Source organism: Cuculus canorus, chromosome 5 (assembly GCF_017976375.1).
Source record: "Cuculus canorus isolate bCucCan1 chromosome 5, bCucCan1.pri, whole genome shotgun sequence".
NCBI classification, from domain to species: domain Eukaryota; kingdom Metazoa; phylum Chordata; class Aves; order Cuculiformes; family Cuculidae; genus Cuculus; species Cuculus canorus.
In genome coordinates this window covers 45104111-45117080 of record NC_071405.1, presented here as the reverse complement: position 1 = coordinate 45117080, position 12970 = coordinate 45104111, and the positions used below count along the sequence as shown (strand labels likewise).

The 12970-nt window shown below is 39.6% G+C and overlaps 1 protein-coding gene across 1 annotated transcript in view; it reads right to left on the bottom strand.

The window, feature by feature from the left end:
- LRP5 (LDL receptor related protein 5) overlaps positions 1-12970 on the bottom strand; it is a 164984-nt gene that overhangs the window by 100139 nt on the left and 51875 nt on the right.

The following is a 12970-nucleotide window of genomic DNA, read 5'->3' as shown; positions in this document are numbered from 1 at the left end:
TAGTCAAACCAATTACAACATTTCGCACAAGGGTCTAGCGTTAGCTGCTCTTCATAGCACAGAAAAAATGATGTAATGGAACTATAAGAGGTTTAAATCAACAACACTGTGCAAAAACCCATTCCTGCTATTCAATTTCCACATATAATAAAATACCTAAGGAGCTGAAACAAGCTTTGGTAGTATCCAGAAATAAATGGAAATTCTTCTTATATCTTCTTCTTGGGTTCTTTAATGAAGCCAGCTGCAACATGAACAGCACTACACCAGTTCAGGTCCTTATTTACCTTCAGTCTCAGACAAAGAGAGCACTGCTTTATACTGTGTTATGGTGGCAGGCTGGGAAAAGCCGGTGATGTGCTCTCTTACTTGTCACTGCTGACCAGGGACAGCATGCAAGGCACAGAAAGTTACCAATTTAAAACCAAGAACTGTGTGTGGTGAGAGTATGCAACTAACAAAATAGAAACAGGAAAGGTTTCTTTGAAAGAATGTTTTGAGTACTCACAGTCAAACAGAACTTGATTTAACTGAAAGATAAGTAGGCATAAGGAAAACTAACAAAGTGACAAAGAAAGGAAATACCAGAGCACTCACGCAACTCATAAGTTACATCATATCTGTTTGCATGTTACAGTGAAAAGCTATTGCCTACGTTTCTTCAGTTATCTCAGTAGCAGACTAACAGTTACTTTGCCTGAACCAGAAAAACACACCCTAAAATCCAGAGTTTTGGCACATTCATACTGAAAAAACTCCACAAACAGAACATTAATTAAACTGTACAGCTGATAATATCACAAAACAGTTAAGACAAAGCTAATGTTTCTTCCAAGGAAAGCCCTTGCAACACAGAAGTCTCAGTTGCCCCACTCTACTTTAGGACTAAGCTTCTACGAGATACCCTAAGTTTGTAAATACCCAGTACTATGCTTGTGAAAACAAAGCTTTGTAAAGTTACTACCAATGGAAGAGCAAATAACTTTTACGAAGATTTACTCAAAGTAGCATTAGCGTAATAGCAACAACTGCACTGGTAGTAACCAGAATCAAAGATCAGCACAATTGCATGGCTATCACTGAAGGAAGCAAAAAATCTGTCCTTGTACAGAGGTTTCATCCAAAGACCTCAAAGCACTTGAACAACTGAGAAGGTTTATGTGTTAACTTTGTTGTCTTGGGTTCACCATGGTCTAGGTACATACACATGGAAAGTTACCAGACCCAATGACCTCGAGATTTGTCTATACCATGCCTGCTTTAAAGAAAAAGAGAAAGTTGGTATCATTATGTAGTAAATCTGAATGTTGGCTTAAGGATACTGCAGTCCCAGCTTCAACTTTTTATTTGTTTAAAAAAATAATTAACTACTCCTTGCACAGAATTTTTAATAACAGTTCATAGCAAGCCATAGGAAAAAGGATGGGCCAAGAAAAAGTCTGTCAGAAATCCCCACTGCTAGAAAGCGGGGACAGTCTTTGGATTCTGGTATTTCCTTGCAAAGCAAGGTTTTAAATTTTAAATGCACCTATTCTCTGCTGGAGATGTACAACCTCACTGGCTCAGAGTAAGGAATCACTAACTTTACAAGTGCCAGCCATTTTGCCACTTAGTTTCTGTTTAACAGAATTTTGGCAGTGACACCTTCAAACACAGACAGACAATAACCAAAAACTCATTACAACCCAACAAGATACATAATGAATATTTTTTTAGAAAAAATACTGAACAGAAATACACTCATAATAGCTTTCCAGCAATTTCACTTCTTGTAACTTCTAATTGCAAACATTTCCTACTCACCAAGAGACCCTGAACATATTAGCTTCTCTGCACTGCTGTCCTCCTTTACACAAACAGAAATAAATACTTCACATCCCATGGGCCCTGTCTGAGGCTGATAGCTGTATAATGCTTTGAAGTTCAGGCATTGTTTATTATGTTCCAAGTATGATGGAGCCACAGAAAATTCAATTCTGAGCTAACACGATCATCTGTCAAAGGGTAAACAACATGCAAAAAAGTTATAAACAACTGTAAATTAGAATTTGCAAATCTAGGGAGCGTCTCAACCTCACTGTTGCTATACTGATGCAGTAAAATAGAGCTTGGCCACCAAATGTTTGAAGAGGCAGTCAAGCTCCAGCAGCTTAACAAGGCTTCATTGGGTCTAGGTAACCTTCCATGTGTATGTACCTAGACCATGGTGAACCCAAGACAACAAAGTTTACACATAAACCTTCTCAGTGCAGACCCAGGGTGTGGTTCTCTTGCAGCATGAATCCAGGATTGCTAATGGGTTTTATCCAATGAAATTAAAAACAAGGCCGTTTCCGTAACAGGCTACTTAATTTATTGCTACACAAAGTACTCCTCATTTAGGGAGATGAAAGTTATGTATATAAGAGCTATATATAGAAAGTAATGTAATCTTTTTCATACAGATCAAATAAAATCATAAACATAATGGATTAACAAAAGCAAGGGGAAAAGAGACTCAAAACAAATAAGATCTACACAGGAATGAAATAAAAAAGTACTACTCATGAAGTTTTTACAGAATGAAGAAGAGGCAGACTCCAGATTTCCTAGATTATCAGGAATCAACAATTCCTTGATAAGCAAAGGAACCTTTGGGAGTGCAGTAGGGAGGGGGGAACAAGGAAAAATCCCTCCAGAACTTCCGGATAACAACTCCCTATGGTAGTCAGGCACTCAGCACAGCACAGAAGACACCTATGAAGTCAAAGCATCTTGCAACCAAAAGACTGTGGGTTTCCACAGCTGCATTTCTATCAGAGTGGGCAAGGGAGATAGAAAGGCATGCAGGCAGCTGTCACGGTTCTAGGAAATAAGAGAAAATAGACTTTTCCTTTTGTTTACTTTCCTCACGACAGACTGATTACAACATGAATGCTCCTTCCCCATACATCCCCAAATCAATACTAGAACATAATTGCGACGGGCGAGGGAAGCAAGCGGACGACTCAATATGAGTGATAAAGCAAGCTTCGACTTTATTCAAAATCAGCCCGGATTATATACCCTAACTTTCAAAAGATGCTTTGTGCTTTGTGCTTTGTTACAACTTATACATGATTAGTTACTTAAAACTATTTGCTCTTTATTAATTCATTGTCCCTTGTTAATTCATTATTGCTATGTTGCTACTTCGAGTTCCGTTTATTTTCTTGCAGTTACAATTACAGTTGCAGTTGGGCTCGGTGCTCCATCCTGTTCCTTTGGGAAAGATTCGCTTGTCCTTCAGAAGTTTCTTCTTAGAGATTCCTCCTTGCATGCCTTCTTGTTCTTTTAGTCCATATCCACACTCAGAGTTTAACAAAGTTTCCATTTATACAATACGTGTCTCACAAAGCTTTTCTATTGAATCATGTCCTTTTTCACTTAACCATTTCCCAACACATAATCATAGTTCAGCTACTGACATGCAAGATTTCCCTTCCAGTATCTTCCAAGTGGCTAGAAACTCTTCACACTTATTTTCAGTTATTCACCCAAAGCCAACACAAGTCTTCTCAGCTACTTGAAAGAGCTGACTTACAGCAATTATCCCAAATAGCAAACCATTCCCTCTAGCAAAGGGGCTGTTCATCTCTAATTAGCAGTTAATCTAGTTAATCATAAAACTGGATTAGTCCATATTGTTTCTCTAATAAAGAGAAGAAAGACACGTTAGCAAAGGGAACTTCTTATCTGGTGGTTAAATCCCATCCATAAGAAGATAATTTACAAGGGAGGTATTTGCCTGCTTGTCTTGCTTGGAAGCTTAGTTGCTCAAAAATGCTGATGATTGTCAGCCAAGCAACTGCGGACACAAAACTTTTAAAACTTACAATGTGCACCAAGAAACACACAGGATATCAGAAAGATCAGAAGGAAATGCCTTAACATTGCTCCCTTCAGTACGCTTCCATCCCCTGCATAAAAAACAATATAAGCCCCACAGCATTAGCTAGCAGGTTTCAAGAACACCATTTTCTGGTTTGCATAAAGACTGGTGAAGAGAAAGAAGACACTCGGAATAACATCAAACCCTGATCTACTGCCTCAACAACAGGATGAAGGATAAATAACAGAAACTGACTCTTCACAGGGCTGAAGCTAGTGCCGCCTTCTCCAATTATGAAAACAGAATAATGGGAGAGGGAGTCGTGTTCTGGTTTTCATTTGAAAAAACAATTTCCTTGTTCATTTGAGAGACTACAGCTGTCACACTTTCCCAGCAGAAACCCTACAGCTCTTACCACCATACAAGCTTGACTCAACAGCCAAATGTTTCCCACTTTCAAGCAAGTAACAGTTGCCTTCAGCTGGAGAAATGCACCTCTGGTGAGTTGAGGTCAACATGGCATAAGTATCAAATGATTATTTACATTCTGACATACCAAGGGCAAGATTACTGCAAAACCAGCTGGCTATTTAAACATCTAGACTGAGATATCTTGAAAGAACAGACTTCTAGAAAGCATACATCACCCATCTGACGTGGGGGAGCAGAGGAGGGAAGAAGTCATCCTTGCTGCTACTTTAAAACAGCTCTCCTGTCACTGATTAACTAAAAGAATGTTCTGAACATGAGTAACTTTTTTAGTTTGACTCAGATTATCTTGAAAGCTAAATACATGGCAGTGGCTCTCATACTGTTATGTGACATACAAATACTAGAAGTTCCTGCACTTGAACATTTATAGCACACACTAAGTGTGTATACATATATCTCAAAACATTCATAAGGTAACTTGAGCATTTATAACTTTTAGTGTTTGTACGTCACAGGTTACCTGTGAATGGCCTGCTGGCATAGCTGGCAGGTTTGACATTGAAACAGGTATCTGAATTCTCGGTTATGTTGGTGGCTTCTTTATCCCAGTAAATCTACCCTTACATAAGATCAAGTTTATGCTATTTGACCTGTGGAAATTAAACTCTTATTGCAAATCAGAGTGAACATTCTTTAAAGCCAGCATAAGACCCACTTGAGCATTTACAGCACACACTAAGTGTGTATACATATGTTTCAGAACATTCATAACATACTTGTAATCCAATTTACTCCGAGAAAATGAATCTGATCCTCCTTCATTCCAGACAATACAAGGAAATTAAAATACAAAATAACAACAACAAACACTTCAGGATCACTAAAGGCCATTAAAAAATATCCAAAAAGGATCCTGGATGAAATCACTTGTCTCAGGGAAACTTACAGGTGCTTTCCTGTGATCTCAGTAGGGCAAGATTTTCACTACCACCATGAAACAGACAAATTGTGTTTCAGTGTCCTTTACTCAACTTACTAAGTCACTTTGAGACTGTCTGTAGATTAAGAATGCGGAATTTAAACTTGAAAGGGTCTTTTAAAAATCTCATGTTTCTGTATAAATATATATAAAAGCACTGGAGAAGAGGAAGCCAGAAGGAACCAAAAGTCACAGTAGAAAGAAGATGCATTAACAACCAAAATAGTGTTATTTATCCATGTAGGGGATCAAGGCGGCAGTCACCATTGTACCAGGGGATTTTCTATATCTGTATTCAGCTGTGGCGTCTAATAGGTCCTGCTCTTTAGAGGGATGCAATTACCCAAATTTCATTTATTTCTGCTCTATACTTTCTCTTCTGTCAAACCTTCAGTCACTAGTAGGAGCAAATGCAATCTTGGACATTTATCCTTAACATACTACCCAGATGATTTTCCTTTACACCATCTTTAGGAAGAAACCCCTGACAGAAGTAATCTATTACCGAATATTGCATGCAAGCTCACAAAGCTACCCACAGTATATGGGCATTAATTTTTCCTAGTTCAGTAATCACACCAAGATAAAGAGAAGCTAAGGTGCCATTACTTTATCGTTGGTTTTGCAGCCAAATTCCTTGTCTTCAGCTACTACAAAACATCGCTTACATTTTTGTAGCCCTTGCTGGAGACGACTGTGCTCTGTCTACAGAGCTACAGATATAATACAATATCTCAACTTGGAAAGGACTCATAAGGATCATCAAGTCCATCTCTCTGCAGGACTACCTAAAACTCAACCATATTACTAAGAGCGTCATCCAGATGTAACATACTTTAGATGGCACTGCCCTGAAGTTCCAGGTATTGCCGCTTTGTGCAGACTTCAAAATAGCAGGAATATTTCTCTGACAATATGGTGGACTTGGAAGTTATGGACAGAGAAGGGATCTCTCATATAGATGAACATAAAGCTCTCACTAGTGTTTAAGATCGAAGCCTGAATTCAGCACTAGAAGACAGAAGTAGCGTAGCTATGATGGAAGATAGCCAAGAAATGGTTCCCCCAGCTGAATATTTGCTTAAGTTGCACTTGATGTCACGTGTCATCTATTGTTTGTGTGGCATGCAAATACACCTATATCCAATCACTCACATGCCTTCTTACCAAAAGGTCTCTCATCTTGCCTTCAAGTACAAGAAAGAGAACAGACCATCTTTCCCAACAAAAATGGAAAGAAAATGAATCAATGCAAAATTGAATCTCCATGAGATTTCAGTGTAAACAATGCCTACAGAAACACACAAACGGTTTTGCAGGGTATTTTTTTTTAATGGAACTGAGCACAAAAAGATTCCTCTTAACAGAGACTTAAATTTGGTTGGAGAATAATTTAGATGTGTATTAAATTCAGGAATGTTTGATTTATTAAAAGTATGTCTGCTAGAGGTGACACTGGAAACAGAGAAATCACCCAGCACAGAACGAGCAGATAACATATTGTCAGGAAACTTCCCTCTAATATTAGGGAGTTAAACATATCATGCAAATTTAAAAGGAAGACTTTAAATAAGTTAATAGCTTCCCCTTCAAACTTTAGAGAAGATAAAGAAAACAGGTACTATTTTACAAAAATAAAACTCAAAAATAGTTTTTTAAACCTTGAAGTATACAACTTGCAGAAGCTGCATTGATCTGAACTAATTCTGACACTGTGCAGCTCTAAGTGCTCTTGTTGATGTTAAAAAATACACATTAAAAAAATAATTAAAAAAAAACCATTAGCTGAAGTCCTAGTTTATCCTACTCATTACAGCTCCACAGCCATACAGCCAGAAATTTGAGCTTTCACTCAAAATGTTTTGTGGTATCTGCCATGGATGATAGGTTCTAAAATTCTGACAAGTTAATTTTAGTTCATATATAACTGACTGACTTGGTACCATGATATCAGAAAATGATGTGCAATAAGAGTAAGATCCTTTGGGAATGCAACAATAAAAGGCAGAGGGAATTTAAGAAGTCAGAGTGACCACTTACACAAAATATATTGACTTCTAAGAAAAAAGATGAGGCTTTTAACATTCTTTTAGAAAGCCTGCAACAATAACTGCATGCCAGCAAGACCAAATATAGCAGAAAGAAATTATATGTTTTCAAGAAACGTAAAAGAAACAGGCTGCTGAACACTGTTTACAGAAATCAGCTCAATCTTGGAAGGATGCATGCAGATAGCTGCTGTACAAAAGACTGGAATCAGGGTTTAATCACAATTGGCTGACAAGATATACAACAAACCTCTAGATTTGTTTGAATGTGATTTAATTGAATCACATGGTCAAGTCAAAGAGGGGAGAAAAAAGCAGGGGGAGTCATCCAACATTTTGAGACTGTACTTCTGCTTTGCAGAGCAAGGCAAACATTCTGAAAGCAGAACAGGATGGAAAGGATCCTGGCTCCTTTTTTCCTGGAAACATTCACATGAAGCGGTGGAAATTATAACAAAGGTACACCAGAGCTGTAGTAAGAAACGTGAATTAATGTCATTCACTGCGCACCAAGGAAAGCAAGAATGAGAAGCATGACAAAGGTTGAAGCTGCTCAAAGGAGATGACAGGCAGCAACTGCTGGAAGACTCTGCCCTACAAGATAAGAAAGGTTCAAATGGTTTACTGTTGGAGACACAAAATTAGCTATTAATACATTTGGCTTTCTTACAAGACTTCAAACTACTACTAGCCCAACAACTGAACTCACTAAATTGTAAGAAGGGAATCTCAAGACTGAAGGAGAACAAATAGTTTCCTGAAAGGAGTCCTCACAAACATGAATCACAAATCAGAATAATTCTGCTAATAAAGAAGATAAATGAGATCCTTAAAGAAAGAAAGAAAAAAAAAATCTTAGGACAGTCCCCAAGCTTTTAAAATTTTCTCATTTTCTCATTCTCCTCCACTTTCTAAACTGGCCTATTTGCTTGTCCATTGCTGTTCAAATCAATCTTTGCTTCCCTGAAAATATGCATAGAACACACATAATTTTTACTTTGGTCTTAAGACTTTGATAATTTGTATCAGAAAGCATCTACAGCAAGAAACTGAAGATTAACTAAAGCAGGCTTTCAATTTTGTGACTACATGAATAAGGAGGTAATTAGATAGAATTACAGATCCCTTTTAAATGACTGCAACCAAACCTTTGCTCCTCTATCAAGCACTCACATCATTACTCATTGCTTAGATTAGACTTTCAAACAAAAATAGCAAGTTAAAAAAAACAAACAACCCACAAATCAAGAAAGCCACCTGATCTAAGATCTAAAGCTCTATTTTGAAACATCAAATTTCACAGGTCAGTCATTCGTGGAAGTTACAATGTACTAAGAGTTTCTACTGACTAGGCCACCCTTCACAGTCACTTCAAACTAGAGCCACTGGGTTCTGATGGGAATTATAAACTGTGACACCATTTTCTACACAAGCAAGTTGGGGTTCATATACCTATATAAAATTGTGTACCTGGACACAATTGGAACACCCAGTTCTGTCAAGCAGATCCTGCTCACAGGAATGCCTGCTGCCTCCCAGAAGTCTGGTTAGGGCTATTGCTAGGATACTCCTCAGTCTGGTAAGGCCCTCAGACTACTACCTGTTAGTGGTATTCCATGTGTGAGGTGACAAAGCTACAGTACATAGCCAAAGGGTGATCCAAAGAGACTTTGGGGCCTTGGGACAGCTAGTCAGGGAATCTGAGTCCCAAATGGTTTTTTCCTTCCTCCTTCCAGTTGTGTGCAGTGACACTGGAAGGAACAGAAGTGTCCAGTGTATTAATATATGTCTCCATGGCTGGTGTCACCATAACAACTGGGTGTTTTGATGATGGCATGGCCTACACAGCACCAGCTTTACAGTTATCAGATGGGAGCCACATTTCTCAAAGCGGGAGGAGAGTCTGTGCTCCTAAGTTTGAAGGGCTCATTAGCAGTGCTTTAAACAAGATGTGAAAGGGGAGGGATCAGGCTTGCGTATGACAAGCTGAGGGAGCATGTGTTACAGAGGGATGGGGTGCTGGTATGGGCCCTCCACCTGTTGCCCTGGGGCACGCTAGGGGTGCCACACCACAGCTGAAGTCTTGTAGAGATGAGCTTGGGGCTCCTGAAGTAGTAGGAGCCAGCAAGGAAACTTCCACTGAACACCTTAAGGGAAATAAGGAGTCTTCCACTAAGAAGGCAATGCAGCCAACAGCCCAGCTGAATTGCCCCTATACAAACGCACGAAGCTTGGGCAACAAACAGGAGGAGTTGGAAGCTATCATGCTGCTAGAAAGCTATGATCAGTTGCTGTTACTGAATCTTGGTGAGATGAATCCCATGACTGGAGTGTGGCTACAGCCTGTTCAGAAGGGATAGACCAAGAAGAAGGGGTGGAGGAGTTGCCCTCTACATCAGAAAATTAATGGAATGCAAAGAACTGTCTTTGAAGAATAAGCACAAACAGGTCAAAAGCTTATGGGTGAGAATAAAAGACTGAGGCAACAAAGGGAACCTTGTGGTTGATATACATTACAGGCCACCTGATCACGGAGAGCCTATTGATGAAGACTTCTTCCTCCAGCTACAGGATACTTCACGTTTGCAAGCTCTCATCCTACTGGGGGACTTCAACCATCCCGACATCTGCTGGAAAAGCACCACAGCAAGCTGTAGGCAATCCAGGGCACACCTAGAGTGCATCAAAGATAATTTCTTAACCCAGCTAACAGACACCCCAACCCAAAGAGATGCAATTCTGGACCTGATAGTCACTAATGCAAGTGAGCTCATCAGTGACATCAAGATCGGAGGAGTCTGGGCTGCAGTGATTATGCACTGGTGGATTTTAAGGTCCTGAGGGATATGGAACAGGTGAGAAGTATAGTTAGAACACTAAATTTTAGGAAAGCAAACTCCCAGCTCTTCAAGGAGTTACTCAGCAGGACCCCTTGGGACATGGTCCTCAGGGTCAAGGGCTGAACAGAACAGAGCTGGCAGATATTCAAGGATGCTTTCCAGGAAGCACAAGAGCACCCACGTCCCTGTATGTAGTAAATTGGTCAGGGAAGGGAATAGACCAGCATGGCTGAGTCAAGACGTGCTAGTCAAACTGCAGAGCAAGAGGGAAGTGGACAGGCAATGCAAGCAGGGACATGTAACCTGGGAAGAGTATTGTGACGCTGCCCAGTTGTGTAGGGATGGGGTCAGGAAGGCCAAGGCACAGCTGGAGCTCAACTTGGCAAAGGAAGTGAAGACTAACATGGGCTTCTACAGGTATGTCAACCAGAAAAGGAAGGTTAAAGGAAGCATACCCTAATCGATGAATGAAAATGGTGACCTGCTATCAACAGACGAGAGAGAAGGCCAAAATACTTAACAATGTTTTGCCTCAGTCTTCACCGGCAGCCGCTCCCCTCACCTCTCCTGGGTCATGGACAACAAGAAGGGGACTAGAGGGGTAAAGGCCCTCCCAGTGCACAGGAAAATCAGTTTTGTGACCACTTGAGGAACCTGAATATATATAAGTCTATAGGACCTGATGAGATGCATCTCAGAGTCCTGAGGGAATTGGCCAATTTGGTTGTCAAGCCACTCTCCAGGATATTTGAAAAGTCATGGCAACCAGAACCTTAGGGTCCTTTCCTACCTAAACCATTCTGTGGTTCCACGACACATCCACCAAGACAGTAGTGGTCCAAATTCTTAAGTAATTCCAAAGATCATAGTTTGATTGTTGAACTTTGCTACAAGTACATGGTGAGGTACAGCTAATTAACTTTCCAAACTTCAAACCCCTCTGCTTGTTGACACAGGAACTTCAAAGAAGGCCAGAACATTTTCACAGTAGCAGAGGAAAACAGACTTAATATCACAACGTCTAAGAGGGAAGCAACACAAAACACCTACCTGCACAAAACAAGTACACATTCCCAGAGAGGAACCTGTACTTGATGCCATTTGGAATCTATCCATTTATTATGGATATATTTAATATCTGTTATCTGTTACGAATATCTACTGTAGAGCTAACTTTTTTATTTATTCAGAGCAACTATTTACAACCAGAGAGAAAGCAAGAATGAATCAACACTGAAAACTGAAACTACAGAATAATGAACTATCCTTTTAACAGAGACACAATACTTACAGCTTCAGCATAGCAGTTATATGTTTAGAAAAAAGTGTAGAATTCCAGTTTCAATGCACAGAGACATAATGCACAGCAAAGCAAATAGTGGCACAACCCGCCCTGAATTCAGGTTTTCTCAGTTACCTAGGCCCATTACCATTTAACACTCTTTGTAAAGAGCTACAGAGTTCTCCTACCTGAACATTAGCAATAACTCAGAAAGCTGGAATTGCCCAAGAGTTTCAGGGCTTTTCTGCACAAAAATAGTTTCAGACAGAGATACAGAGTAATACTACATAGTTATATTTGCACTATTAAACTCCCCATGCAGACACAGATTTTTAGAACAGAACGCTTTTCTGTCTTGTAGGCAAATCTCCAGTACAATTTGTGTAATTCACTTAGGAGCTTAACATCAAAGAAGCTGATATGCCTTAGTGACTTTGAACCTTAGCATTTCTGCCCAAGCCAAAAGGGAACAAAAAGGAGAGGTGGTCAATACTGTTGCATGTATCGTTCCTGAAACGTTACTGCAAGGGACTCATGTGGAGAACAAAAAGTCAGTTCCTTGCAACCAAGGAGTTAATTAGTAAGAGGGAAAAGAGAAGCACAAGAACGTTGTCATAAGGCAGACAGGACAACAAAAGATATTGAGCTTGAGAAAGAAATAATCCATAAAACTGAATCAAATGGCCACATTCTCATGCAAAACCAGATTTCCTGTTCCCATTCCACTTTTACACCCTCCTTTGACAGAGCACCATTAGCAGATTATCTGGCCTGACAATGGAAAGGAGGAACCACAGTATAAGCAGTCACTCTTGCTTGTGCTATCTGCCAAAACATCAAAAGGAGGCTGACCTTCACTGCCACTGCCAGAAACATGAGTTCAATATGAACGTCTGAAAATGCTCGGTTGTCCCGAGCATTCAGCAATATTTTTTTAAAAGCTATTAAAGGGAAACTTTCCATAGCTGGAAAGAGGAAAGGTCTTTCAGCAGCTGCAAGAACTACCTATAAGCCTTTCAATTGCAGCAGGATGAACTAATAAAGCTGGTCCTTAAACCTGGAGGTTGAGCGTGCAAATTCTGCTTCAAGTTCACAGATGTATCTATTATGCTTGCTTTAATACTCACAGGAATCAAGCCACATCAGAAAACAACTATACTCTTTAACCAGACTCGTTGAAAACACATTGGAAACAGGAAGCAGAATGTCTTTTAGACTGTTGGTAGAGCATTCTAAAAAACTTTGCCTTCTACTGTCTTACCACTGTATCAATGTTAATTGCCTGCTTTGTAGGAAGTTTTTTTTTAAGAGGATTCCTGATCAATGATAAAACCAAGCTTTTAAAGTATACCACTAAACTTATTCAACTTACTGATACAAAATATGCATCTAGTTACACTTTGCAACAAATACATATGGTCTAGGTATTATTCTCTAAACAGCTCTCTACTGCTTATACACGAGCCTCCACTCCTCACTGACATGGAATAGCCAGCTAGAACATTATTTTTTCTAGCTCAGTTGTCTCAAGCAGCACAC